We start from the raw sequence: 5,410 nt of genomic DNA on the forward strand, positions 1-5,410 counted from the left end.
TCAGGTTTGCTCCTTTTCCATTGAACAAGGCAAGACACAAGACTTGCCACAAAGTGTGGAGAAACATACTTTCCCTTTTTGTTGAATCACAGTGCAAAAACCTGACTTCAGAAGGGCTGAAAAATTCGGCTCATATACTCAAATGATGTACACAATAATGTTTCTTCTGTAGATAACTATTGAAAATCTGTAGAATCTCAGGTAAAGGTTATAGAAACGGCTCCTATGGTGCAAGGAAATGGAAGAGAATTTTAGGCTGCTATAGACTGCAAGACAGAACAGGATAACATTCTGAAGAGTGTAGTCTTGGTTGATTAGGATTATGGAAGATTCTTGAAATTAAATTATATGAATAAATTTACGAGGAGAAAGGGTCTTGATGTTTTCACTCTGATAACAATGTTTGATGTAGGGATAATAAGGTGGAAATTATAAGCTAAAATGTTATCTACTTTGGTGTTTGCCAAAGTTTAAAAGAGATGAACAGTGAGATACAGGAAAGACAACTTGATTTAAGATATTTCTTATTATGATCATACTTTAACTTTCTATAGTTCAGTATTTAGTCTCCTGTTTCAATTGTGCCAGATGTAAATTTGCATTTTTTTTTCATTTTGGATTAGAACCAAAGAAATATGTTCAGATACAGCGAACTTCTATCTATGGAACTGACTTATAAAAAACAGAATGTCACACAATAAAATTACTTATTTCCAGTGTTATGAAGGTTTTTGAATCTTTTCCAGGACATTTTTTCTTTATAGAATGGAGAAAACAAAGAAAAAATATACACACACACACACACATAATTTGAATGTATATAACCTCATCCATTAAATGTTGATTTCAGATACAGAAACATCATTTTGTCTCTCCTGGCTCTTGGTTACTAGCTAATAGCCAATCAGGATCTTGTGATAAATATTTTGGTAGTGTAATTTTGGAGTAAAGCAAAGAAGAGTAAAAGTGTGCCTGAATTTTACTCACCCACATCTCACTCTGTGGGGGAGGCCAGCAAGAAAGGAAAAGCTAGAAAAATAAAATATTATTGGACCCCAGAGAGTTCTTGTGGAAATGTAGACAATACAAATTGGTTTTATTTGGCTGCATTTTATTGGTCATTTTTGGGAGAAATAATGCTAAGAAGAAATCCTGTGTGATTTTTTGTGTGTGCTTTTAAAAGCAAATTCAATTTTACTAAGGAACATTACCCTTTGCCCACACATGGAAGCCTCCTGCCCAGACCTCTCATAACAAGCGGTAATAGGAAGTCACCTAAAAACTTTATTTTCTAGTCTTTTTTTCTCATTCTTGCTCTGCCTCCACCTGATCCTTAAAATTCAACCCTCTTATAGTCCTAAAAATTTACTTACTCATAGAAGCAATTTAAGTGAGCAATGCAAACTTTACCAAAGATTCTAATGGGGGTAATCCATTATAGCATATGACTTTAAAATGCACCTTCAATATTTTGATCTCACTCTCTCTATTTTTTTTTCTGCCAATGTCATACTGTTGGGTTTTCCTTCTGACATTTTTCTCACAGAGTTTTTAGTTCACTCCCTTTTTTGATCTCTCTTGGATTTCTCCCAACCTGGAAAATAAAAATTCCTCACAACTTTAATATACACTTTAATTTTTGTCTTTATTCCAGCTGCAGCCCTCAACCTTTTATCATATTCTGCTTTATCAGGATGGTCAGATAAACTAACAGGTCTTTCAATTATTGAGACTTACACTTTTGAAATCCCTTAGCACAGAGGTCAGCAAACTAAAGCCCTCTCAGCCAAATCTGGCCCTTCATCTGTTTTTATGAGTAAAGTTTTATTAGAATACAGGTATGGTCATCTATTTACATATAACTAATGGCTGCTTTCGTGTTGCATGACAGATTTGAAGAGTAGCAACAGAGATCATACAGACTGCAGAGCTGAAAATATTTACTAACTTGTCCTTCACAAAAAGTGTTTACCAATATCCAAGTAAGAAGATTAAGATTGTAATTAATAATTATTTGTTGTTTTTAGTCAACACTGATACACTATGCAGTTCTATCTTCAATGGACAATGAAAAATACACATACACACTTACATACACTTCCTTCTCTCTCTCTCTCTTTCATATTTTGGTCTAAGAAGAGTTGATTAAGGTCACTAATGCAAAGGCCCTTCTTATCTATAATAATATAACTTAGGTATCAGACGTACAAACGCAACTTTGAATATTAGTTTGTTTTAAATAACAAATATGTTTTTTCAAAATGAAATTTTATAATAGAGTTTCAAATTTTAGTACTGTAAGTACAATTCTAAGCATGATATATTAGTTTAATTCATAAAGAGTTCATTGCTTTAGCTGTCTATTTTTGGAAGATTTTAATGCCAAACAGAAGTGCTATGGTCAAAATTAAAGTGCTAGCCTAAAGTCAGATATCAGATACCACAGAGGAATCTTTATTTCTATTTTAAGCAATTAGCTGAAATTTATAATTTTTATGTGAGTGAGCATTCATTTATGAGACAAAAACATTTAGCTTATTTGATTACACTTGGTTCTGTATTTTTAGAATAGCGAGGAATAATGTTCCTTCATGGTTTATGGAAAAAATAATTTTAAAAAGCTAGAAAATGCAAAACTGCTGAACATCATTATTAACAACTCCTGAAATTTTATAATGAAGTGGTAATTGCCCTGATCATTGATTCTTTGATTCTACCTTGCATTGTTAGAGGAAAACTGATAAACATTGAATTAATTGAAACACAGCAGATTAGAATCATTAATGTGTTCACAACTAGAGTATTACATGGAGGGACGTAGTATCCAAAAAATAAATACTTCATCATAGAGGCCAAAGATACATTTTTTAATTAGAATGTTGTATTGTAGTTTAACCCTTTGAGAATTGCAATCTATATGTAAAGGATTTCTCCTCTGTATAAAATTTAAATATACATCAAATGTACAAATAAGAGAGTAGGTTCATTAACATAGAACATAAAGAACCCATCAAATTTAAATCAGTGATTGGGAAGTTTTATTTTAATGACAACCACTTCATGGCTGCCATGATATACACTGTTAATCATTATTTTTATGAAACTGTGTTATTTGTTAATAATGCTATTAATATTGTTATTAATACTGTTGTCTATTGCATAACAATATTACCACGAACTTCACACATTTAGACAAGACACAGTTATGATCTCAGTTTTTATGTGTTTTGGGGCTCCAGCATGGCTCCTCTTTCCTTGGAGCAGTTCTAGTGACAGAAATTGCAAGGAAGAGAAAGACAACCATTTCTGGAAATAAATAATAATTATTATTATAGTGCTTAACCCAAAATGGGATTTAGTAGAAACCAAGTGATATTTTAAAAATATCACTGACAGAGTTTTCCTCAAATGGTGACATGATATACAATTTTGGTTACAAACACTTTTCAAAATCTTTGAGTCATCAGAAGTATTAGTTAGAGCTTGAATTTTGCTTTTTCTTGGCTCACATTTATTAATGGCATTTTTCCTAATCTGCGAAGAGTTTCTTATTTGTTTAACAAGGTTTAGTGAATATAAGAAACAGTCGCAACTATATCCCAATCAATTAAAATTCCTCCATTGATAGTGCAACCAGGAAATGCTCTAAACAGGACTTCCAGATTATTGATCATTTTTATCAATTTTATTCACAAACTGTGATTATCATTTAAATACCCAATCAAACATACCACCAATGATTGAATAAGAATTACTACAATCATTATGTAGTGAGTCGTAACCTTCTGAAGAAAAGATAAATATTTACAGATAGGCTGGTGTGCTCCTTTCTGCCCATTTTTCTGTACTTGCTGTTTGCCATGTGACCCCATTATCTTGGTCACACCTGATAGAACATAGCAGAACGTTAGCCACAGTGGCCCAAATCCATTCATTTTCATGAATTAAGTTGCTGAGGATGTGAGTCACTATGACCGAGTTGTTGCCTAAAACAAAAATGGCAACTGATTTATTTCTGATAAGGCTGTCACAGTTACAGAGACTGAAATCTTATTCTCATAACTGGCAAATTCTCCTTCTCTGGTAAATATAAAAGGTAATCCAAATTATAAACACACTTTATGAAATCTGAGTCAGCGTTAGTTAAGTAGTTTAAAATATTATTTCTTTTTATTTTTTATTTTTATTTGTATAAATTTATGGTGCGCATGTGAGATTTTGTTACATGTATATAATGTATAGCGAGCAAGTGAGGGATTTAGTGTGTCCATCACCCAACAAAAATACATTTTTGTTAAGTATAGTCATCCTATTCTGCTATCAAACATTGAATTTATTTCTTCTATCTTACTGTGTTTTTACCCACTTTTCCTCATCTTCTCTTTTTCATCTCAACTCACCCTTCCCATTTTCTTTTATCTATTTTTCCTCTCTCAACCGTCCATATGTTCAAAGTTTTAGCTTCCAAATGTAAGTAAGAGCATGAAACATTCGTCTATTTGTGCCTGGCTTATTTCACATAAGATAATGACCTCCAGTTCCACCTATGTTGCTTCAAATGACATGATTTCATTTCTTTTTATTGCTAAATAATATATAGCATTATATCACATTACTCTATCCATTAATCCATTGATGGACACTTGATTCACATCTTTGCTATTGTGAATAATGCTGCAATAAATATGTTAGTGCAGGTATCCCTTTGATGTGTTGTTTTCTTTTCCTTTGGGAAGATAACTCAGTAGTGGGATTGCTAGATCAAATGGTAATTCTAATTTTAGTTTTTTGAGAAATCTCCATAGTCTTTTCCATAGCAGTTATACCAGTTTACATTCTCAACAATGGTGTTATTCAAAAAACCTTGAGACACCCTTCCTGGTTAAAGAAGATACAGATTTTCCAGTGGAGCCAAAATCCCCAAAGTGTCATTATTACTATTACTTGATTTTTACGTCGGTAGAAGAATTGGACATTCATCTTGCCTTGCTGATGCTACTATTCCTGTATTGACTGAAGAAAAGTGGAATTCCATAGTCCTTTTCATTATTAAAAGAACTATTATTTTGGATGTAAGTTTTTTTACCATTATTATTACCATTATTTTATAGCATACAATCTGGGCATATTAGGTATTCAGAAATATTTATTAATGTTATTAGCTACTTATAGAAATATAATTGTAGAAAGTTTCTTTTTAATATTTGAATTTTGGAAGATTTTAGCTATCTAGTAAGAAATATTTATTGTTATATTACAACTCTAATACATTAGTGTTTCAGTCAGATGTAAATTGAGGTGAATGACTTTGAGACCTTAAGAGGCAAAAAGGCAGGTAGAGACTGTAGGCAGGGCCAGAATAGAGAGTTTTCTTATGGAAGATAGATTACAAGACAAGTTAAACCTACTT

Source organism: Symphalangus syndactylus, chromosome 8 (genome assembly GCF_028878055.3).
Source record: "Symphalangus syndactylus isolate Jambi chromosome 8, NHGRI_mSymSyn1-v2.1_pri, whole genome shotgun sequence".
In the NCBI taxonomy this organism is placed as follows: Eukaryota; Metazoa; Chordata; class Mammalia; order Primates; family Hylobatidae; genus Symphalangus; species Symphalangus syndactylus.